The 26044-nt window shown below is 45.3% G+C and overlaps 1 pseudogene; it reads right to left on the bottom strand.

The window, feature by feature from the left end:
* Nucleotides 1-2549: 2549 nt before the first annotated feature.
* LOC148139971 (uncharacterized) lies at nt 2550-3734 on the bottom strand (annotated as a pseudogene).
* Nucleotides 3735-26044: the final 22310 nt, after the last annotated feature.

Raw genomic sequence — 26044 nt, 5'->3', positions numbered from 1 at the left:
GTGAACGGGGTTCCACCAGATTAATCCCTGGATGATGGCACCAGGCGGAGTGAGTGAAGGTTGATCGGGAGCTCTGTGAGAGAATACGAGGGTGATTGCATTGAACACTGAGTGGGATGGACAATCACTCATTATATTCTAAACAGATAATGAGAAGGTCATAAATTCCATGTCTGCTGTTTCACTCAGGATGCATGATTCTGGATAATTTAAGTGCCTCTGAGGACGTTACGCCCTCCGACCCCAACCCCCACTTCCCGCGGTGGTTGGCAGAGACAGGGAGTTTTGAATAAACTCTCCCCCCATTAAAACAGTGCAGTTGGTGTGTGATCCTGCACTGAATGTCATATTATCCACCACCCCTACAGCAGCCACAATACCTTCATTCTAAAACAGTTAAGTATTCCCACCAGATTCTGACCTTCATGAAGAACATGAATCCATCTTCTCAGAGATGCAAAGTGCCTCCTTGAGGTTTAAACCATAAGACGACAAGACATAGGAGCAGAAACTAGGCCCGTTACCCCATCGAGTCTGCACCACCACTAAATCATATCTGATAGGTTTCTCAAACCCATTCTCCTACCTTCTCCTTGTAACCCTTGATCCCCTGGATAATCAAAAACTTATCCATCTCTGTCTCAAATATACCTGGCACCCACAGCATTCTGTGGCAATAAATGTCAAAGTTTCGCATTCTCTGTTGAAAGACATTTCTCCTTATCACTGTTTTAAAAGGTGTTCCCTTTCATCTAAGGCTGTGCCCTCGGTTTCTTGTCCAATGGAAACATCTTACCAACATCCTCTCTGTCCAGGTCATTCAGCGTTCTGCATGCATCCATTACAATCCCTCTCATCCTTCTAAACTTTATCGAGTACAGACCCGGAGCCCTCAAACATGCCTCATACGATCAGCTTTTCATTCCTACGACTAGTCTCGTGAGGATCTTGTGAACACACTCCAGGGCTAGTACATCCTTCCTGAGATATGCGGCTCAAAATTACGCACAATACTCCAAATGTGGTCTCACCAGAGCCGTATACAACCTGTTATATATTCAGATCCTCTCGTAATAAATGCAGTTGCACTCTGTTTTGTCTTTGTAAGTTTCCCAATCCTCTGGTTTCCCACTCCACTTTGCCACATTATATCCGTTCTCTTTTGCATTTATGCTATACCTGAATTCCCTCGTCAGCCATGGTTGTCTCATCCTCCCTGTACCATGCCACGTTTTCCTCAAGATAAATCTCTGCTGTATCCTGAATTACTCCAAAAATCTCCTGCCATTGCTGTTCCACTGTCTTTCCTGCTGGGTCCGGCTCCCAGTCATTTTTACCCAGCTCCTCCCTCATGTCTCTGTGATTGCCTTTATTCAGCTGTAATGTCGTTACTTCTGATTCTAACTTTTCCATGTGAAATTGTAGAGTAAATTCAATCATATTATGATCATTGCCTCCTATGATTTCCTTCACCTTAAGCTTCCTCATCGAGTCTGCCTGCACAACCTGCTGAAAATAGCCATCTCATAGACACTCCACAAATTCATTTTCTTGCGAACCACTATCACGGAATTCCCAGTCCACCTGCATAATGACGTCCCACGTGATCACTGTAAATTTGACTTTCCGACAGATCTTTCTAGCTCCTGATTTATCTTGCACCCCAACTCCCTGTATATAACTCCACCTACATTTTTTCACCGTTTTGATTCCTCAATTCTACCGACACAGATTCTACACCATCTGACCTTACTTCATTTCTTATTATTGATTACTGATTTGATCCCGTTCTTAATAATGATACACCTCTATCTCTCTGCCCACCTTCCTATCTGTCTGATAGGATGAATATCCTTGAATATTCAGCTCCCAATCCTGATCCTCTTCCAGCGATGTCACTGTGATGCCCACCATTTCGTACCTGCCAATTTGTGTATGAGTCACAAGCGTATTTATCTTATTCCTTACACTGCATGCATTCCAATATAATAGTTCAGTCCTGTATTATCCGTCGCTCTTCTCAATGTCATATGTTTGTCCAGCCGTTGGTACCTACACGGACTCTGACGACTGGATCATTCACCTCCCGCTCCAAGTTCTGAAAACCAAATGACATTTCCCAAACCCGAGTACCAGGTAGGCAACACAACCTTCAGGACTCTCAATCCCGGTCACGGAGAACAGTATCTATGCCTCTAACTATACTATGGTAAAAACAATGACTGCAGATGCTGGAGACAAGATTCTGGATTAGTGGAGCTGGAAGAGCACAGCAGTTCAGGCAGCATCCAAGGAGCAGCGAAATCGACGTTTCGAGCTAAAGCCCTTCATCAGGAATAAAGCCAAAGAGCCTGAAGCGTGGAGAGATAAGCTGGAGGAGGGTGGGGGTTGGGGTAGAAAGTAGCATAGAGTACACTGGGTGAGTGGGGGAAGGGATGAAGGTGATAGGTCAGGGAGGACAGGGTGGAGTGGATAGGTGGAAAAGGAGATAGGCAGGTAGTACAGGTTCGGACAAGTCATGGAGATAGTGCTGAGCTGGAAGTTTGGAACTAGGGTGAGGTGGGGTAAGGGGAAATGAGGAAACTGTTAAAATCGACATTGTTGCCCTGGGGTTGAAGTGTTCCATGGCGGAAGATGAGGCGTTCTTCCTCCAGCCGTCTGGTGGTGAGGGAGCGGCGGTGAAGGAGGCCCAGGACCTCCATGTCCTCGGCTCAGTGGGAGGGGGAGTTGAAATGTTGGGCCACGGGGCGGTGTGGTTGATTGGTGCGGGTGTCCCGGAGATGTTCCCTCAAGCGCTCTGCTAGGAGGCGCCCAGTCTCCCCAATGCAAAGGAGACCGCATCGGGAGCAATGGATACAATAAATGATATTGGCAGATGTGCAAGTTAAACTTTGATGGATGTGGAAGGCTCCTTTAGGGGCTAGGATAGAGATGAGGGAGGATGTGTGGGCGCAGGTTTTACAGTACATGCGGTAGCAGGGGAATATGCCAGAATGGGAGAGTGGGTTGTAGGGGGTCGTGGACCTGACCAGGTAGTCACGGAGGGAACGGTCTTTGCTGAAGGCGGAAAGGGGTGGGGAGGGAAATATATCCCTGGTGGTGGGGTCTTTTTGGAGGTGGCAGAAATGTCGGCGGATAATTTGGTTTATGCTTGGGTGGAAGGTGAGCACCAGGGGCGTTCTGTCGTTGTTACGGTTGGAGGGGTGGAGTCTGAGGGCGGAGGTGCGGGATGTGGACGAGATGCATTGGAGGGCATCTTTAACCACGTGGGAAGGGAAATTGCGGTCTCTAAAAAAGGAGGCCATCTGGTGTGTTCTGTGGTGGAACTGGTCCTCCTGGGAGCAGATCCGGCGGAGGCGGAGGAATTGGGAATACGGGATGGCATTTTTGCAGGAGGTAGGTTGGGAAGAGGTGTAATCCAGGTAGCTGTGGGAGTCGGTGGATTTGTAAAAAATGTCAGTGTCAAGTCGGTCGTCATTAATGGAGATGGAGAGGTCCAGGAAGGGGAGGGAGGTGTCGGAGATGGTCCAGTTAAATTTAAGGTCAGGGTGGAATGTGTTGGTGAAGTTGATGAATTACTCAACCTCCTCGCGGGTGCACGAGGTGGCGCTAATGCAGTGATCAATGTTGCGGAGGAAGAAATGGGGAGTGGTGCCGGTGTAATTACGGAAGATCAGCTGCTCTATATAGCCAACAAAAAGCCAGGCATAGCTGGGGCCTATACGTGTGCGCATGGCTACCCCTTTGATCTGGAGGAAGTGGGAGGATTCGAAGGAGAAATTGTTAAGGGTGAGGACCAGTTCGGCCAAACGAATGAGAGTGTCGGTAGAAGGGTACTGTTGGGGACGTCTGGAGAGGAAAAAACGGAGGGCTTGGAGGCCCTGGTCGTGGCAGATGGAGGTGTAGGGGGATTGGATATCCATGGTGAAGTTGAGGTGTTGGGGGCCGGGGAAACGGAAGTCTTGGAGGAGGTGGAGGGCGTGGGTGGTGTCTCGAACATATGTGGGGAGTTCCTGGACTAGGTGGGATAATGTCGAGATAGGTAGAGATGAGATCAGTGGGGCAGGAGCATGCTGAGACAATGGGTCGGCCAGGGTGGTCAGGCTTGTCGATCTTGGGAAGGAGGTAGAACCGGACAGTGCGGGGTTCCCGGACTAAGAGGTTGGAAGCTGTGGCTGGGAGATCTCCTGAGGTGATGAGGTTCTGTATGGTCTGGGAGATGATCGTTTGGTGATGGGGGTGGGGTGATGGTCGAGGGGGCGGTAGCAAGAGATGTCCTCAAGTTGGCGTTTGGCTTCAGCGGTGTAGAGGTCAGTGCGCCAGACTACCACTGCGCCCCCTCGAGGATGAGGTTGGGATTGGAGCAGAGGGATTAGAGGGCTGCTCGTTGTGAGGGTGAGAGGTTGGAGTGGGGGAGGGGGTAGACAGGTTGAGGTGGTTAATGTCCCGGAGGCAGTTGGAAATAAAGAGGTCGAGGGCAGGTAATCCGCCAGCGCGGGGTGTCCAGATGGATGCAGTGTGTTGGAGGTGAGCAAAGGGGTCCTCGGAAGGTGGGCGGGAGTCCTGATTGTGAAAGTAAGCTCGGAGGCGGAGGCGGCAGAAGAATTTTTTGACGTCACGGAGTGTATTAAATTCATTGATGCGTGGTCGGAGGGGATGAAGGTGAGACTTTTCCTGAGGACTGATCGTTCGTCCTCAGTGAGGGGAAGGTCTGGAGGGATGGTGAAAAGTCAGCAGGGCTGGGAGCTGGGAGCTGGTGTGGGTGTAGAGCTGTGAGTGGGGGCGGAACCTGTCACTGGAGAGGGTGTGATGATGGGGCAATGGGGGTGGAGTCATGAGCAGGGGTAGTGTTCCCCTCGGGATTCTGGGGGGTGGGTATAGTGACAGTGGGTCTATGGGGGGCATGTCAGTAGAATGTAGATGAGTGGCGCTGGTGGGGGTGGAAGTGGTGCTGACCACGGCAGTAGGTGTGGCGGTAGTCACTGAGCATGTGAGAGGCAGACGTGATGTCACGTGTGTTGCATGAGGAATTGTGAGGGTTGGAAGTGGTTGTGGGAGTGGCCATGTTTGGGGCGGAAGTGACATCATCCATCAGCGTGGGGGTGGCAGCTGCATGAGCCGCATGGCTAATGGCTTTTGAGTAGATTCCGAGGCTAGGGGAATCTTCTGGAATGTTTGAGGAGCGCTGGTTGTGGAGGTGGGTAGATAAAAGTTTGTTGTACTTACAGTTTTTGATGTTTGAGATGGAATTGAAATACTGTTTGTTGAGAGCATGAATTCTGCTGAGGATGTAGTACAGAGTGGGTCCTTTGCAATTCTGAGAGTGTGGCCCTCAGCTGAGGCAGGGCTGACTGTAGAGAATTTAGGTGCCGGCGCATTGCTGCAAGTGAGGAGCGGAGGATCGTTCCCTCCGTGACTACCTGGTCAGGTCCACGCCCCCCTACAACCCACCCTCCTATCCTGGCACCTTCCCCTGCCACCGCAGGAACTGTACAACCTGCGCCCACACCTCCTCCCTCACCTCTATCCAAGGCCCTAAAGGAGCCTTCCACATCCATCAAAGTTTTACTTGCTCATCCACTAATATCATTTATTGCATCCGTTGCTCCCAGTGTGGTCTCCTCGACATTGGGGAGACTGGGCGCCTCCTAGCAGAGCGCTTTAGGGAACATCTTCGGGACACCCGCACCAATCAACCACACCGCCGCGTGGCCCAACATTTCAACTCCCCCTCCCACTCAGCCGAGGACATGGAGGTCCTGGGCCTCCTCCACCGCCACTCACTCACCACCAGACGGCTGGAGGAAGAACGCCTCATCTTCTGCCTCGGAACACTTCAACCCCAGGGCATCAATGTGGATTTTAACAATTTCCTCATTTCCCCTTCCCCCACCTCACCCTAGTTCCAAACTTCCAGCTCAGCACTATCTCCATGACTTGTCCGAACCTGTACTACCTGCCTATCTCATTTTTCACCTATCCACTCCACCCTCTCCTCCCTGACCTATCACCTTCATCCCCTCCCCCACTCACCCATTGTACACTATGCTACTTTCTCCCCACCCCCACCCTCCTCTAAGTTATCTCTCCACGCTTCAGGCTTTCTGCCTTTATTCCTGATGAAGGGCATTTGCCCGAAACGTCGATTTCGCTGCTCCTTGCAGGCTGCCTGAACTGCTGTGCTCTTCCAGCACCACTAATCCAGAATCTAACTATACAATCCCCAATCATCCATCATTGGGCAGCATGGTGAAACAGAAATGCTGCCTCATTGTACTTGGGACTCGGTTCAATTCCAATCTCTGGAACCTGTCTGTGTGGACTTTATACATTCTTCCCGTGTCTGCATTGGGAGCATTAACTCCGTTCTCTCTCCACAGTACGTCTCTGTATTTGCTTCAGATTTCTACCATCTACAGTATTTTTGCTTTTGTTTAATGGAGACATGCAGCAAATGTGACAGGTATGTGTAAACCCAGCCGTGGTTCGCGGGTTCCCTGGATGTTTAGGAATCTTGCCCGGCCACTTGTCAGAGTGCAGTGTCCCTTGATAACCATTCCATCTCTTTCAGTCCCTCAGTCAATCGTCACTACATGCAGCCTTTCCTTGCGCCACCCCTGCGGCTCCTGACACCCCACTGCCTGGTCCTGGATACTTCCTTCGCAGGACTGTGCACACAATGACATTGGGCACTTGCTGACCCACTGGGGATGCTGGGTAAAAACCCTGGCATTAAAAGGAACAGAATAACTGGAATCCAATTAAATAGCAAAGCTGAGTAAACAGGCTGAATGACATCTATTTGCTCTGACATTTTCTAATCTTCTGTTTATCCTCGTCCATCTGCAAATAGATGGTTCATATGTATGCCTTGTCAAACAGGTTTGGTGGCGGGGATAGATATCAGATCCGGTGGTCATTGGACTGAATCAGTAGTCTCACGTTCCTGACGTCACACTTAAGATTTTATTAATAAGTCTATCCACTTTAAAAAGGCCTTGATGGAGTTGTGCTGAAAGGATATTTGAATTTTGGAGACATTAGAATATGTCACGTGCGAGTGAGCTTAGGAATGGGAAGGCAGCACAGTTAAATAAATGGCCAAAGAGCTTTTATGATAGGCAGCAATCTCTGATCTGTGGATCACTGGGATTCACGGGTCGGTAGGATAGACACAAGAAGGACAGGGTGGACCTGAACTGGCAGCAATCTCCTGGCAGGCAGGATTGCTATTGTCCTTTACGAAGGTTTAAACTAGTGTGTGGCGGCGGTGGGGAGGGGTGTGGTGGGGAGAGTGTGGTGGGGAGGGGTGTGGGGAACCACAACAGTAAGCCCACAGGTACATCGACTGAGGAGGAGTTGGAGACTAAGATCAGTTCAGCCAAGACCAACCAAAAACAGGCAAAGAGTACTGAACACAATAGGCCTGGCAGTCTGAAATGTGCTGATTTTTATGTGAGGAGTCTGTTTGTTTGAACAGATAATTCGAGGTCGTTGCATGTCAGAAAACTGGAAGAGATCATGGTTAATTGTCCACTGTGTTCTTCACTGGACCAGCTTGCCTCTCCAGGCACCTAAAGTGTTTATTGTGGGTCAGAGAAATTCAGTATTCCTACGGCACAGAAGGAGGCCATTTAGCCTACCGTGCGTCCACGAGCTCTCCAACCTGACAACTTGAAAATAAAGAGAATGATCAGAGATAGACTGAGAGGGAGAGTGAGAAATAAACAGAGAGAAAGAAAGTGAAGTGAGATAACCAGAGTGGAGAGAAAACGGAGCGACACAATGAATGAGAACAATGGGTGTCAACCGATTAGAATCTCCCAGAGACTGTAAGCCCTTTGTCTGGTGCAATACCCAATGAACACCATGCTGATACTGGCTGTCATCCCAGATCATTTATCGTCAATAACATCCCAGAGCTGAGTTGCTGACAGCTAACCATAATCCAAGAGACCAATAGATTAGCTCCAGGGAGAATGTGGATTAATTTAAATACCTTGGGCCAACATCAACTTGTAGCCACTCAATACACTGTATGAGAGACAGGGCGAGAAAATCTCAGTGAGGGGGATCACTGACAGAGGGGAAATCAGGATCTCAGCTGGGGGTCAAATAATGATTGATAAAGTTTGCCGACCACTTCCATGGTTTTGTATTCACATTTTAATTTATATAGCTCCACATAGTAAGTGCACTTTAACAATATTGTCTTTTTGTAGTTTCCATATTTTGATATGTACAGAAAAGCTTTTTCTTTCCTTGCATTTTGTGTTGAATAAACACATTTTATTACGGAGGAAGAAAGAGCCTGTTCCGATGGCACAGTCTTCATCTGAACGGTGCTGGGACCAGAGTCAGAATGAATCCTAACCAGGGCTGTAGACAGAGCTTTACGCAGATCAGAAGTGTGTGTGTGCGGAGTGGGGGTTCAGTTATAGGGTTTAATTTAAAACGCCGAATTAAAAGAGGAGGTAAGAGTGCAGAATTCAGGAGAGGTTATTAAAATCTCTAGCACAGACACAAATAGGATAGAACATCTGGAAATGTTTAATAATCAACCTTCAAGCACACTGGACAAACAAATGCCAATGAGAAGAAGCACGGTTAATACAGGACTGACCATATTATATCTGAATGCATGCTGTACAAGGAATAAGGTTAATCAGCTTGTGGCACAGATTGAAATCGGCATGTATGAGGTGATGGGCATCACGGTGAAGTGGCTGCAAGGGGCTCAGGATATTTAAGGACATTTATCCTATTGAAAAGACAAGCAGGTGGGCAGAGGGCAATAGTAAGAAAGGAAGTAAGGTCTGATGGTGTAGAATCTGCGTGGGTGGAACTGAGGAACCACAAAGATAAGACAACCACAGTTGGAGTCTTGTTCAGGGCTACAAAGGGTAGTCAGGAGCTGGCGCACAACATACACCAGGAAATAGAGAAGATGTGTAGGAAAGCAAAGTACAGTAATCGTGGGTGAGTTCAATAAGCAAGGGAAATGAGAAAATCAGATTGGTAGTGGTTCGCAAGAAAAGGAATTTCAGGAATGTGTATGAGATGGCTTTTTGGAACAGATTATGGTAGAGCCCACTCGGGAACAGATGATACTGAATTTAATGAGGCAGGCGAGATAAGGGAGTTTAGGGTGAAGGAAATCTTCAGAAGTAGTGATCAGAACATGGTTAAATTTATTCTTCGGTTTGAGAGAGAGAAGATAGAATTAGAGGTAACATTATTTCAGCTGAATAAAGTCTACTACAGCGGCATAAGGGAGAAGCCGGGTAGAATTGAGTGGGAGAGTGGTCAAGCAGAAAAGACAGAGGAACAGCAATGGCAGCAGATTCTAAGAATAATTCAGCACACACAGCAGAGATTCTTGCCGAGGAATAGACGCATGGTACAGGGAGAATGAGGCAGCCAGGGCTGACGAGGGACGTCAGGGATTGCATACAAGCAAAAGAGCAAGCATACAATGTAGTGAGGGGCAGTGGGAAACTAAAGAATTGGGAAACTTACAAAGACTAACAGAGGGCAAAAAAGGATGGAGAAGATTAAATATGGGGGTAAGCTAACCAGTAATAGAAAGGAGATTGTCAGAGGTTCTTTAGATATATAAAGTGCAAAAGAGAGGTATAAGTGACTATGGACCACTGGGAAATGATGCTGGAGAGACAGTAGTGGGAAACAAAGAAATGAATGAGGAAATTTGCATCAGTCTTCATGGTGGAACACACGAGTAATTTCCCAAAAATTGAAGAGAGTGAGAGGGCAGAGCTGTGTATGGTGGCCATCATCAAGAAGATCATGTTAGAAAACTGAATGGCCTGAATGTGGATCTATATCCCGGACCAGATGGACTACACCCCAGCCCTTTAAGGAAGATAGCTGAAGAGGTAGTGCAAGTGTAAGTAATAATCTTTCAGGAATGACTAAAATCAGGGAGGAGGCAAGAGGTTTTAAAATTGCTAACGTCACACCCCGTTTAATAAGGGAGTTAGGCTGAAGTTAGAAAAATACAGACTGATTAGCCTAACCTTGGTTGTGGGTAACATCCTAGAATCCTTCGTGAAGGATGGGATTTCTTAATACTTGGAAACATTTCATAAAATATTGCAAAGTCAGCGTAGTTTCATCAAGGGGAGGTCATGCCTGACAAACCTGCTAGAATACTTTGAGGGAGTAACGAGCAGATTAGACCAAGGAGGACAAATAGATGTTATCCACCTGCTCCTCAAAAATCCTTTGACAAGGTGCCACGCAAGAGGGTATTGAGAATAATAAGGGCCACTGGAGTTAGAGGCAAGGTGTTAGCATGGATAGAAGCATGACTGTCTGACAGAAACCAGAAACTTGGAATAAAAGTGTCCTTCTCAGGATGGCAGAAGTGACAAATGGTGTTCTTCAAGACTCAGTGTTGGGACCACAACAATTCCCTTTGTGCATTAATGACCTACATGAAAGAACTGAGGGCATTCTGACTGAGTTTTCAAACAGTGCAAAGATAGAGTGATAGGTAGCATTGAAGAGGTGGTTCAGGTGCAGGCGCGTGCTCTAGCGAATCTCCTCAACTTCCCACTCCTCCACCCTTGAACTCCAACCTTCCAACTATTACAAGGACAGAACCCCTCTGGTGCTCACCTTCCATTTCACCAACCTCAGGATACAATGCATCATCCTCCGCCATTTCCACCACCAACTGTCAGACCCCACCACCAGAGATATACTTCCCTCCCACCCCATGAGCATTCTACAGAGACCATTCCCTTCACGACTCTCTTATTAGGTTCACGCCAGCCCCCCTTCCCCCCCACCCAACAAGCCACCTTCCACTCCCAGCACCTTCCCTTGCCATTGCTGTGCCAACGCCTTGATCCTCACCTCCATCCAAGGCCCCAAAGGATCCTTCCACATCAGGCAGAGAACATCCTGTGCATCCAAATACCTCATCTACTCTGTCCATTGCTCCTGGTCTCCTCCACATTAGGAAGACAGAACGTCGATTTGAAAATGGTTCAGGGAACACTGTCGGACGCACACACACAACAACCCCACTGTGCTGTGGCTGAATACTTCAACCCACCCTCCCACTCCGCCAAGGACATGCAAGTTTTTGGCCTCCTCCACTGCCAAATTCTAGCCACCAGACGTCTGTGGGAAGAATGCATGATTTTCCGCCTTGGGTCCCTCCAACCACACGGTATCAAGGGCAATTTCACCAATTTTCCTCGTCTCTCCTCCCTTCACCTTATCCCAGATCTAACCCTCCAACTCACCGCCGCCCTCTTGAACTGTCATACCTATCCATCTTCCTTCCCATCTATCCACTCCACCTTCCACTCTGACCTATCACTATCACCACCCACCTTCATCTAGATATCGCCTTCCAAGCTACCTTCCTCCCAGCCCAGAGACCCACCTATTTATCTCTCAGCCTCCTTTCACCCACCCCATCATTCTTGAAGACGACTTTATGCTTGAAACGTCAAATCTCCTGCTCCTCGGATGCCGCCTGACTGGCTGTGCTTTTCTCGCACCAGACTTTTTGACTCTGATCTCCAGAATCTGCGGTCCTCAGTTTCTCCTGCTGAAGGATGTGCACACGTTAGGGGAGTGAGCATAAAAGTGGCAGATGGAGTATAACATGTGAAAGTGTGAGGCTAAGCACTTTGCCAGGAAGAATACTGGCATGGATTATTTTCTAAATAGCGAGCAACTTCAGAGGTCTGAAGTGCAAAAAGTCGAGAGAGTTCTATTCCAGGAGTCTCGGAAGGTACATTTGCAGGTCGTCAATAGTTAGAAAGGCAAATACAATGATGGCAATTATTTCAACAGGGCTTGAAAATAAAAGCAGCGATGTACTTCTGAGGCTCTATAAGGCATTGGTCAGGCCACATTTGGATTATTGTGCGCAGTTTTGGGTGCCATATCTCAGGAAGGATATACTGGCCTTGGAGTGTTTTCAGAGGAGATTCATGAGAGTAGTCCCAGGAAAGAGAAGCTGAACATATGAAGAACATTTGAGGGCGCTGGGTCTATATTTGATAGAGTTCAGAAGAATTTTGTGAGATCTAATTGAAACTTGCAGAATACTGAATGACCTTGACATGTGAGGATTTTTGGAAGATATTTCAAATGGTAGGAGACACTAGTGCCCAAGGGTAAAGAGTAAAGAGGAGACTTTTAGAACAGAGATAAGGAGAAACATCTTCAGACAGAACGTGGTGAATCTATGGAATTCACTGTCACAGACGGCTGTTGAGGGCAGGTCATTGATTATATTTAAGAGTGCGACAGATACGTTATTGATTGTAAAGGGGATCAAAAAAGCAGGAGATTGTGGTTGAGAAACTTAACAGCCATCATTGAATTGCGGAGCAAGGTCAATGGGCTGAGTGGCCACATTTCTGCTACAATGTCTTATGGTCGTATGGTTAATATTGGCTCTCCTCATTACTCATTGGAATTGTATCCTGGAATTTGATATTCATATGATTTATAAAGAACAAAATTCCAATACTGATGACTGGGAAATATCGTATCCCCTCCTTCCAGTCTCAGCAACCATGTCCCCAATATCATAATCACACTGCAATTGAAGCCCAGTGAATGGTACTTCATCACAGTTGATTGAAATCGATAACATTAACAGCATGATCCTCACTTGCCCTCTCTAATCCTCCAGTAACCATCTGAATTGTGTGTAACATCATATTCTCTGTTCACATATCCATGCCATTTGTCTGTTATAACTCATGCTGTCCTAGGCACATTTTACTGTCAAGATTATGGACTAGAAAAGGTCTCTCCATATTTTACTGACACTATAATCACTGATCAGTAGTTACAGACTGTATATTTCCATTCATAAGCGGAGCAACTTGGTTATGTTCTGACAATCCGTTGATATTACTCCCATATCCAAGGCAGATTGAATGATTGCACACAGTTAATCTACTATCTCCAAATTCCTTCCCGCAGTTGCCCCCACATATCCCATGCAAAATGGATACATTTTGAATGTTCTTTTGATATTTTAATAAAATCAGTATTGAATTGAAAGGGGTTAACTGGAGCTATTTGTTCAGTGACTGTGATTAATGTCAATCTCGGTGGATCCTAGTTATCCCAGTAGAGAATTTCCATCATTGAATGATAAATGGGCTCTGTCAATTTGTTATTCCATGGTATAAGTAGAAGAACACTGACGGCTCTAACAGGGATCAGCAGCTCGACGACAGGGGTAGGACAGATCAGAATCTGAGAACATCAGAGTGGAACATTACGATAATGGTTCAGAATCTGAGGACCTTGGATTGGAATGTTCCAACAATGGATCAGAATCTGAGAACAGTAGACTGGATTGTTCGAACAGTGGATCAGAATCTGAGAACATTGGACTGGAATGTTCCAACAATGGATCAGAATCTGAGAACATTAGACTGGAATGTTACAACAATGGATCAGAAACTGAGACCATTAGACTAGAATGTTGCAACAATAAACAGAAGTTTATCCTAGGGTCTTCACTGGCTTTCTCGGTCTTCGATATCATTAGCATATCGGATCCAGGCTATCTTTTCATTATTCAAGTTGGTTATTATCCCATCCTCGCTATAGTTGGTGTTCCTGGTAAGTCATTATATTTGTCTCCTAAACCAGGTTGAACTGATTTTCTGCTCGTGAGATATAAATTTTGGAAAGTGCAAGACAATGTCTTCAGTTCCAAACAAAAATTCCTTCACTTATAAATTATAACTATGAAACTACTATTTATAAATTACTCACTGATACTGAACCAGACTGTTTTCAAACTCCATAATCCATTTTGTCCTCCACAGATTTAAATCCCCATGTCCTCCCAACTCACCAATCTTGTCCAATACCACCACCATGATATTCCTGTCTCGTTCTCAGTCTCAGTGCAACTTCTGAATAAACCATTTGTGCCTTTGTTCAATCCGGATGCAACAGTTTCAAGTTCCTTCTAACCACATGACTGTCACTAAATAATTGCTCTTGAGAATGTTTAACTTGTTCTCTGCACATACAGGAAGATAGTTTATGGTGGTCAAGCCATTGACTTATGATCTAGAGCCACAGAATAATGGTCTGTTGGTATCTCGTGAAGGATATTGGTGGAATTTAAAAGCAACCATTATTATTTGTTATAAAAACCTCAAGTCCTTTAGGGAAGTCAATGTGTCATGCTTCCGTAGTCAGGTTTCCGTGTTACTTCTTTCATGAACATGTGTGTGTAATGTAAGTTTAAGAGAATTAAGAGCCAGCAATAACCACTTCACAGCACCAAGAGTTCGGAATAATAGATATAATGTAACATTTGGTCAAACAACTCGATTGGCTCATTGTCTCGAGACAAAACCAAATTCAACCAAACAGTTTTAATTATACTCCAAAATATCCACCTCCAAACGAGTTTGAATTTAGTCTCTTGACAATCTTAAAAGCCAATGACACAATCCTATGGTTTTGGTGGTGGTGGTGGGGGGTACAAGACCGTGGAAAATTGAACAGTTGAGAGGAGAACTGCCAAGCAATCGGCATGCAAAGACTGCCTGAAAAATAGTTCTGTTAACGGTACCGTTATTGATTAGTAACTGGTGAAATAGGATCCCCAAGAAGAAAAGAAGACAGGCATATTGAGAAGAACCGAAAGCTTTCTGGTTTTGAGATAACACGTTTTGTTTGGTAAATCTTAATTAGGAGTCTTCTCGGACTAGTATTGTGGCGGGCAAAGGTAAAAGATAGGTTACAGGAAGAAATTATAAATAGTCGTTCGTTCATTATTCTGTGCTATACTTTAAGAAATAAAGTTGTTAATTTTTACATTAAATACTTTTGGACTCTAGAATTATTACATATTGCTGCATGGGATAAACCTTTTCTCTGTTGCTAGTTTTAGTTGATCAGGATAATTTATCCTGTGTCGTAACGCTACAAATCCACAGCAATGTGTTTTAATCTTTACTGTCCTGTGTAAAAGCTAAACTAGCCACTCAGTTCAAGGTCAGCATAACATGCTGCCCTGACCAGGGCTGCATACATCGTGTGAGAGAAGAACAAAAGTAAAGATAGTTCCCTTCCTCTGCCTGTTTCCCGTATTCATACAGTTCATTTCTATTCAGGGAGGTGATCATCCACTATTTTAGGTGTATTCAATTGCATTGAAATTCTCCCCGAAAGTGATACATATCTCCATAGGCATCTCTGGTGATGGTTTTATTGCTGATGCCGTACCGATGTAAGGAACTTACAAATTCCATGTTACTCGTAGTGCATAAAGCAGTAATGGCTTTTTGTGGCACAGGAAAGAAATGGCGATGTCTAAGTGAGAGAAAATGATTATTGCGATCATCCCTGACAGTATAGTTGAGGCAGTATTTGGGGACCTGTGAATATACCATCTCCCAAGTTTCACCAGAGTAATCCCTGGGGTGATGGCACCTTGTGCAGTGAGTGAAACTCAGTGAGAAAATAAGATGTGATTGCATTGAACCTTAAGGGGGATGGACAATCACTCATGATGTTCTAAAAAGACACTGATAGGCTGATAATTTCCATGGCTTTTTTTTCACTCGGGTTACATGATTCTCGATAGTTTAAAAGCCTCTGAGAACGTTCCACCCAACTAGCCCCATTCCCTATGTCCATTGAGACAGAGAGAGAGACAGATAGACAGACAGACAGATGTTCAGACTTTTTAATAAACTCTCCCAACATTAATGCAGTTCAATTGGTGCGAGATCCTGCAATGAAGGTCATGCTATCCATAATCCCTACAGCAGACGCAATACCTTCATTATAAAAGAGTTAACTCCTCCCAACAGCTTCTGGCCTCCATGGAGAACATAGGTTTGTCTTTTCGGAGATGGAAGATGCTTCCTTGAGACTTGACAGAAACCTTTTGCTTCTGTCCTCACTGCCAGCAAACCATGTTTAAGGAGCACACGTTCTACAAACAATGGAGCCATGATTATCATCATGGAGTTCTCTATCAGTGCAGTCTCGCTTTTATTGGTTTGTCATGTTGTAACATCAATGACACCCTCCTGTTCCTGTATAACTATCTCGAGGGGCTGAATGGCCTCCTCCTGGTCTCATGGAACAGGTTAAAGGGTCTGATTGGTCTCTGCCTGCTCCTGTTTAACAGCTCGATGTACTGAGCAGACCCATTCTCTTCCTGTGGACTGCCCCTCTTCTTGTTCAGTAGTTTCCGTGGGCTGAATGACTTCCACATATCAGTGTGTAACCAGCTTGAGATGCTGAATGATGGTGGAAATGTACATTGATGACTCCACAGTGATCTCTGAGGCACTTGATCAGTTACAGCTGTGTAGCCTGAAAGTAAACATTCCTCCCTACTCTCTATTTCCTGTTCCCGACAAATTCCTTCTCCCTGTGTATCCATTTAGGCCTGTTGAATGGCCTCGCTCTGGGCTGTGTAATGTACTCAACGAGCTGAATTACTTCATTCTACATTCCTGTGTAATTCCTTAGAGGAGCAGAATGGTCTCCTCCCGTCTCATTCTTAGCGATCCTGTGTGATTGAATGGCGTGGTCCCCTACCCTGTAACAGCATCGGTTGGGGGGGGGGGGGGGGGGTGGGGGGAGGGAGAGGGGGTGGATTGCGGGAAGAACCCATGGGTTAGGGGCAGAAATATATCTCTGTAACAGCACCGAGGGACGGATTAAGGAAACAACACATGGAGTAGGGGCAGCAGTATATTTCTGTAATAGAAGCGAAGGACGGATTTTGGGAACAACACATTACGTAGGGATAGCAGTATATCTCTGTAACAGCCTCGCGGGTGATTTGAAGGTACAACACATGGGGCAGGGGCAGCTATATTTCCCTGTAACAAACTTGAGGGTGGATTGTGGGAATAACACATGATGTAGGGACAGCAGTATATCTCTGCAACAGCCTCGAGGGAGTATTGAGAGAACAACACATGGTGTAGCGACAGCAGTATATCTCTGTAACAGCCTCGAGGGTGGATTGAGGAACAACACTTGGGTTAGGGTTCAGCAATATATCTCCATAACAGCACCGAGGGACGGATTGAGGGGAACAACACATGGGATAGGGGCACCTGTATATTTCTGTAACAGAATCGAGGGTGGACTAAGGAAACAACACGTGGGGTAGGTGCACTTGTATATCTCTGTAAAGCAGCGAAAGACGGATTGTGGGAACATCACATAAGGTAGGGACAGCAGTATAACTCTGTAACACCCTCGAGGGTGATTTGAGGGAATGACACATGAGGTGGGGACAGCAGTACATCTCTGTAACAGACTCGAGTGTGACTTGAGGGAACAACACATGTGATAGGAGCAGCAATATATCTCTGTAACTGCATCGAAGTGTGGATTGACAGAACAACACATGGGGTCGGGGCAGCAGTATATCTCTGTAACAGCCTTGAGGGTTAATTGAGGGAATAATACATGGGGTAGGGACAGCAGTATATCTCTGTAACAGCCTCGAGGGGTGGATTGAGAGAACAACATGTGAGGTAGGGACAGCAGTATATCTCTGTAACAACATCGAGGGGTGGATTGACGGAACAAAACATGGGATAGGGACAGCCATATATCTCTGTAACAGCCTCGAGTGTGGACTGAGAGAACGACATGTCAGGTAGGGACAGCAGTATATCTCTGTAACAGCATCGAGGGGTAGATTGAGGGAACAACAAATGGGATAGGAGCAGCAGCATATCTCTGTAACAGCCTCAAGGAGTATTGAGAGAACAACACGTGAGGTAGGGACAGCAGTGTATCTCTGTAACAGCATCGAAGGGTGGATTCAGGGAACAACACATGAGGTAGAGGCAGCAGTACATCTCTGCAACAGCGTCGAAGTGTGGATTGACAGAACAACACATGGGATAGAGGCAGCAGTATATCTCTGTAACAGCCTCGAGTGACGGATTCAGGGAGCAACACATGGGATAGGGGCAGCAGTATATCTCCCTAACAGCATCGAAGGGTGGATTGAGAGAACAGCACATGGGATAGGGGCAGCAGTACATCTCTGTACCAGCCTCGAGGGTGTATTGAGGGAAGAACGCGTGGGATAGGGGCAGCAGTATATCTCTGTAACAGCCTCGAGGGAGTATTGAGGGAATAACACATGAGATAGGGACAGCAGTATACCTAAGAGCCTCGAGGGGTCGATTGATGGAACACAAAATGGGGTAGGGACAGTAGTATATCTCTGTAACAGCATCGAGGGGTGAATTGCGGGAATAACGCATGTCGGAGGGCAGCAGCTGGCCATTCGGCTGCACCATTCAGAATGCTCATGGCTGATCCCATTGTGTCTGACAATCCGACTCCTGTCTGTTCCCAATATATATTGACTCTCCTGTCCAGCAAACATCAGTCTATCTCAGCCGAGAATAACTTCAATAACCGAGTCTTCCCTATTCCCTGAGTATGACGATACCACAGATAGCACATCACTAAAGGGAAAGGGCCATCCTTATTTCATTGTGGGACCCATTACTTTAAAACTGTGTTAACCTCACATCAAATCACCACCTATTTTCATACTTAAGGATATAATAATTATGAATAAACATAAACCATTCTGCCCTCGCAAACTGTCCCACATCCCCACTGACTGTTTCCAGTCAAATATGTATCAAACCCAGCCGCTGCTGCTGTCTCAGAATACTTGACAACATAACGACATATGAGCATGAAAAAAGGAGCAGAATGAAGCCATTTGGCCCATCGATCTGATATGCCGTTCAATAATTTTGTGTATGTACCGAAACCTTATTCTTCTGCCTTCTCCCTAGAATCCTCGATCCCCATATAAACCAAAAACGGATCGATTTGTGTTTTAATGACACTAGTGTTTGTGTCTCTGTGTGGACGTATATGAAGGTGTGTGTGTGTGTCTCTGTGTGTACGTATATGAATGTGTGTGTGTGTCCATGTGCTTGTTTTCGGTGGAAATGTGTGTCTACATCTGTGTGTCTGTGCATCAGCCTCTGTGTTTCTATTTGTGTTTGTGTCTATTTGTGTGCAACTGTATATGTCTCCGTGTGTTGCAATGTGTGCGTATGCCGATCTCCTTAAATGTGTTGTGCATGTTAGTATGTTGGGGTGTTTACCAATACGTCTGTGCATTTCTGTGTATACATCTCTGTGCAGTGAGATATCTGTTATTGTTTGGAAGTGAAAGGACTGAGGTTGGAACTGACAGTGGATTTAAAGTGAGAAGTGAACGTTGCTCCTTACTCGGTTGGTGGGAAGTGGATGTTTCAGAATCTCCACATGAGCCATCTTGTTCCTGTCCAGCTCGTACTAGGGTCCTCTCCACATGGCCGGGGAGAAGGGGGATGTGAGGAAAAGGATATCAGGCACTCCATCACCTGGCTTGGTCCTTTCTGTCCCATTCCAGGCAGTTTCTCCTGGAACAGAAGAGATGGAGGGAGGGAGAGTGGGAATGGGTGACCCTGCTGTTAGTGCTGGTGAGGTGAGGCTAGGGGGAATGGTGAGGTGTCCAGAATGAGTCATTCGGGGGATCCAATTTGTATTATTAGTGTGGGGGGTATTGCGTAGGTGACAGAGAAAGTGAGGAAGAAAGTTGCTGAATTCAATAGTGAGTTTGGTAGTGCCGAGCTTTATTTGGAGATCGAGCGTGAGCCTTGTTGGGGGGGGGGGGGTTCGGTGCTATAACAGATATACAGGGAGTGTGAGGGACCAGATAGAATACGGTGACTCTTATCCTGACAGAGCGGAGAAAGTTATTGATGCTTGTCCTGTATTTTTGAGTATTTCTTCAGATCATCACAGTGTCAAGGGGACCCTTTCGGAATGTCTTGTCCAAGTCTATCACTAATAATGCCACAGACCATGTCCCTCAGGTTCAGATTATGTGGAGCTTACAAATAACAGGAGAAGCAAACATTGGTATATTATATTTCAAAACTAAAGCAGTTGCAGAAAGTCTGAGCATCATATGCTCTGAAAATTAGATATGCAAGTGTCATGGATACTGCAGTCTTAATGGATGGTCTCAAGTTGCATCTCAACTGCGTTAACTGAGTGACTGCTCATGGTGTGAAAAATAAATTCCCAAAATGTATATCAGATGCGTTGAAGAGTATTTATTGAACCAAACTAGAGAGCAAATTTTCTCGGATTTGGGGTTGTGTGGTCAGGAGGACTCATCCATAACCTTGTTCTGAAGCAGCTTTGGAGGAGTAGTGACATTAATATGTTGTATTTTACACCGCGCCTGCATACAACATAGAATATTTGTACATTATGGTCAAACATGATGGAAGCATGGAGCCGAAAGGGTCAAGTTTGTTCCAGTGAATTGGGAAAGTACAATATAACATTCAGTGGGAGATAATCAATGGTTGTTAGAGTCATAGAGTCCTATAGCACGGAGACAGACCCTTCGGCCCAATCTGATCCATTCCGACCAAAATGTCCATTCACACTAACCCCATTTCCCAGCCATTGCTCCGTATCCTCCTAATCCTTTCCTATCCTGCATTTTTCCAACTGCATTTTAAATGCTGTGAATGTACCCACCTTAACGACTTCTGCTGGCAGCTCATTCCATATGCGTATCACCCTATGTGTAAAACAAATTGCTCCTCAGGTTCCCTTTTATTCTTACCCCTCTTACCTTAAACTGATGCCCTCTAGTCCATGATTGTCCAACCCCGGGAAGTAAAGACTGAGTGCATTCACTCTATCCATGCCTGTCATGATCTTATACCCTTCAAAATGATTCTCCCCTCAGTCTCATACACGCTAAATTAAAAAGTCCTATCTTTTCCAACCTCTCCCCACAACTCACACCCCTGAGTCCTTGGCAACATCCTTGTAAATTTCTTCTGCACTCTTTCTAGTTTAATAACATCATTCCTATAGCAAAGTGAACAAATCTGAACATAATGCTATAAGTATGACCGCATCAACGTCCCGTATAACTGCAACATATCTCCCCAAATTCGATACTCAGTGCTCTGACTGAGGAATGCCAGTGTGGCAAAAGTATTCTTCATTGCTCTGTCTACCTCTGAATCAACTTTCAGACAACCATGCACCTGAATTCCGAGATCCCTCTGTTCCACTACACTCCTTAAGACCCAGCCATTCACCATAAAACACCGATATTGATTTGAGTTTCTAAAATGCAAGAACTTGCACTGATCTGAAGTAAAATCCATTTACCATTTCTCGGCCCACTTCCCCAGCTAATCAAGATACTGATGTACTTTCTGAAATTTCTGATAACCTTTCTCAGTCTTCATGATACCGCCTATTTTATTGTCATCTTCAAACTTACAAATCATGTCTCTGCATTCTCATCTAAATTCTAGATATTTGGAATATGTATCGAGGCGTTCCATTAGTCCCAGGCCTCCAGTCTGACAAGCATCCTTCCACTATTACTCTTTGCTTCTTACCATCAAGCCAATTTTGTACCTAATTTGGCAGGTCCTCCTCAATTTCATGCGATTTAACCTTCCAGAGCAGCGTACCATGTGAAACCTTATTGAAGGCCTTACTGGAATCCATATAGACTACGTACACCACCCTGCCCTCCTCAACGTTGCTGGTCACTTCACCAAATAATTCGAACAAATCTGTGAGCTATGGTCTCCGATGCACAAAGCCGTGCTGACTTTGATGATGGGCTTTTGCCCAAAATGTTGATTTTTCCATTCCTCGGATGCTGCTTGACCTGCTGTGCTTTTCTAGCACCACTCTAATCTTGTTCCTAATCATACCCTGTCTTTCCAAATAAATGTATATCTTATCTCTCAGAACCTTTTCAAGTAAGTTACCTAATGCAGTAAGTTACCTCATGTGGTCCATAGTTCACAGATTTTTCTTTGTAACCCTTCTTGAGTAAGGGCACAACATTCGCCACATTCCAGTCCTCTGGGACCTCACCCGATGGCCAGCAATGATGCAAAAATATCAGCCAGGGCTCCTGCAATTCCTTCTCTGTCCTCCTGTAGTGTTCCTGAATATTTCTGGTCACGACCAGGAGATTTATAGAAATACTGCAAAGTCTGAAAAATGCGTCTATTTATTTCAGGTAGAAACACCAAAGAAAGGGAAAGTGACACAATGATGTTTAACTTATCAAATTAGAAAATGTATTAATCATAGGAAGTGGCTTCAGATGAAGAGTTTATCACATGGCTCTGTGTCTGGAGTTATTTTTAGGCCAGACCAGGAAAGCACGGGAGACTCACTTCCTGAAAGTACATTGGGGAAGGAGATCGATGTTTACAATCAACATTGGATGAAAGGTCACTGTTACCATCACCAGATTCTAGATCTTGATATTTTATTATTTTTTGTAACTTCCACCACCTGCCAGAGCATTATCCTGTGTTGGATTAGTAATCCAGTGACATTTCCACAACAGCACCATGTCCACATAGGAACCTATCGGAAACCACACTGGGCAGGTTATTTCTGTCCTGCTTGACAGCTCTGTCAAAATGAACTCCCAACAATTTGATTATCGTGAAGGGACTGAGGGGGTGTTAAATGGTCCGAATGTAATTATTCACTTATTAGGGGCCTGGATATAGTTGAGTAATTTTCCACATTGCCAGAGAGATGTCAAAGTTGTAGCTGGAATGAAACAGCTTCCCCAGGCACACGACTTGTTGTGCAGCACAAGTCTTCAGTCCTATTGTAGGAATGGGGTCAGGACCCATTGCATTTGTCGTTTCTACTGTGTTCAGCTGTTACTTCATGTCACATGCAGCGAATCGAATTGGTTGAAGACTGCGATCTGTGATTCTGTGGACATCATGGCGAGGGTGAGGTGGATCATTCATTCAACACCTCTGGCTGAGGATGGTGCAGATACTACATCCTTGTCTTTTTCACTGATGTACACGGCTGTTCCATTATTTAGGATGGGAATGTTTCTGGTGTCCTCTCATCCCGTAAGTTGTTTAATTGTACAACGACATTTATGTCTGGATGTGGAAGGACTGCGGAGCTTAGATCTGATCTGTTGGTCTTGGGATCATTTCGTCCTCTCTATCAGATGGTAGTTCTGCTGTTTGGAATGAAACCACTCAAGCGGCGGAGCTTTGATGTTTTGTCATCAGCTTTAAGGACACATGGTTCTGACCTTGGCATGTTCACCCACACTCGTCACTGAACCATCACTCGGTTTGATGGCAAAGTTAGACTGATGGAATATCCTGGGGAAAATGTTGCAGATTATGTTTGAATACAATCCTGCTTCTGTTGCTGCTGTTGTCTACAGCATCACATGATAGCCCAGTTTGAGCTGCAATATCTGCAATTCAATTCTACTGATTCTCCCCCAATTAACATCGAGACCAATTCACCCACCATCCATGTACTCAGTGACCGCACCTGGTGTCTAATGCGGTAATATTTCCATTTTCATATTCTCATTCTGCTGAGCGTCCTCCTTGGTGTCATGCTTCCAATTTGTTACATCACTCAAACCCTTCAACATATTCATCTGAATCTTTTCCTTTCTCGTATGCCATTTTCTGCGTTTGAATTGAATGTGTTTCCCTCTGGTTTTCTCCCTGACCATGATTAAGAGCTCTGTGGTATCAGTGATGCCAACCTTATGCAGTTTCTGAGTGAATGAATGTGTGCACTTTGCGTTATCGTTCAGTTCCCAGTATCAGGCGCTCCGTGTCGGACAGGGCATTTGAGCAGCTTTCACACACGTCATTGGAACTTGTTCAAAAACAGAAATTGCTGAAGAAACAAAGCATCTCTGCCGGCATATTCTGTAGTGAATGTAGTGTTAATCTTTCGGGTCCAGTGACCCTCTACAAAGCTCGAGGTTTCTCCAGCAATTTTTGCATTTATTTCCAGTATCCATAGTTATTTGTTTAGTTCAAAATTGATGCTGTGCATGTTCGTTTCTGGAGAAACTCAGCAGGTCTGGCAGAATCTGCAGAGACAGAGAAACAGAGTTGGTGTTACAAGTCCAGTGTGACTTGTTCAGATCTCAAAAGGGTTGGACACTGGGCTTTTTAATCCCTTGCCGGAGATGGGGGAGGGATGAGGTCGTGGCAAACGGGCTATTAGCAGTGGTGAACGAGAAGATAGAACATAGAACATAGAACATAGAAAAATACAGCACAGAACAGGCCCTTCGGCCCACAATGTTGTGCCGAACATTTGTCCTAGGTTAAGCACCCATCCATGTACCTATCCAATTGCCGCTTAAAGGTCACCAAAGATTCTGACTCTACCACTCCCACAGGCAGCGCATTCCATGCCCCCACCACTCTCTGGGTAAAGAACCCACCCCTGACATCTCCCCTATACCTTCCACCCTTCACCTTAAATTTATGTCCCCTTGTAATACTCTGTTGTACCCGTGGAAAAAGATGATGCAAAATGGGTTTAAATTAAGGTGTGAATGGGGGAAAGGGGTTCTCTCTAACTGGGTGTAAGATAAAGAAGACACAACTAAACATGGTCATAGGGAGAGCAGGAGGGAGAATGTTGACCATGTGGTATTAAATAGATCAAGATCTATGCGTTTTCAAAGTATACATCATCAGTGCCTTCACACTATGGAATTCAGGTGCTTAACCTCTTATTAGCACGAGTAAGAGTTTCATGCTGCCTTAGTTTTGTAACATAGAGCAAAACTAACAGTGTAAAGTTTGGGTTGCTTTCTTTACCTGTCAACTTTTAATATTCTATAAATTTGTAGTGCTTATCATTAAACGTTTGATCTTGAAGTTAGTATCAGATGGAGTGTACGAGTTTGAGGGGTGGCATTCTAAAATTTTATAATATCATGGGAGGCAGGGATAGAGTGAATAGCCAAGGTCTTTTCTGCAGGATTGGGGAGATCAAACACAAATGCATAGCTGTAAGGTGGAAGGGGGGAAACTTGAAAGGGACAAAGTGACAACATGCTTTACACAGAGGGTGATTTATGTATGGACTGAGCTGCCAGAGGAACAGTGGTAGATGCAAGGACAGCTACAATATTTCAAAGACATTTGGACCAACATATGAATGGGAAACGTTTAGAGGCATATGGGCCAAGTGCAAGCAGATGGGACTAGTTTAGTTTAGAAAACCTGGTCAGCATGGACACGTTGCACCAAATGGTCTGTTTGTGCACGATATGACTGTATGAATCTAGAAAGTGAGGAAAATGTACGAAACGATATGACGTAATAAATTGGCAAGAAATATAAAAACAAGCATCATGAGCTTTTCAGTCTACATAAAAAAGCTTGAAGATGTGTGTGTGAGCTGAAGCAGAAGTGATGTGAGGAAAGTACAAGAGGCCATTAGGAGGGTGTGACTTGGGAACTGGCCACAGGGAACAGGCAGATAATTTACACTAGTATTTCAAATCACTCCTCATGGGGAAAGTACTGTAAATGGTATAAACAAAATGGTAATAGGAGGGAAGTTCTTGAACTGTTTCTAACAAAAGGAACAAGTTTTTTTCATTTTAGATTACTTACAGTGTGGAAACAGGCCCTTCGGCCCAACAAATCCACATCACCCCGCCGAAGCGCAACCCACGCATACCCCTTACCTAACATTACGGGCAATTTAGCATGGCCAATTCACCTGACCTGCACATCTTTGGACTGTGGGAGGAAACCGGAGCACCCAGAGGAAACCCACGCAGACACAGGGAGAATGTGCAAACTCCACACAGTCAGTCGCCTGAGGTGGGAATTGAACCCAGATTTCTAGCGTTGTGAGGCAGCAGTGCTAACCACTGTGCCACCGTGCCGCCCATTGTGCCACCGTGCCGCCCATCTTTGTTTCATATCATCATTCAGCTCTCACAATTTGGTCTAACCATTATTTCTAGGAATCTGCTAGAGCCTGTTATTAAGGAGGTAATTGCAGGGCACTGAGAAAAGCTGAATGCAGAGTTGGCATGGTTTTGTGAAGGGGAAACTATTTTTGTTCTGTAAAATCATACAAATTCTTTTTTGGAGATCCCTGAGAATGTCAAGTTTAGAGTCATACT

Source organism: Chiloscyllium plagiosum, unplaced genomic scaffold (assembly GCF_037043375.1).
Source record: "Chiloscyllium plagiosum isolate Xiang-an unplaced genomic scaffold, Cpla_swu_hap1 HiC_scaffold_36, whole genome shotgun sequence".
In the NCBI taxonomy this organism is placed as follows: domain Eukaryota; kingdom Metazoa; phylum Chordata; class Chondrichthyes; order Orectolobiformes; family Hemiscylliidae; genus Chiloscyllium; species Chiloscyllium plagiosum.
The sequence above is the reverse complement of the archived record's forward strand: the minus strand, read 5'-3'. Positions and strand labels throughout refer to the sequence as shown.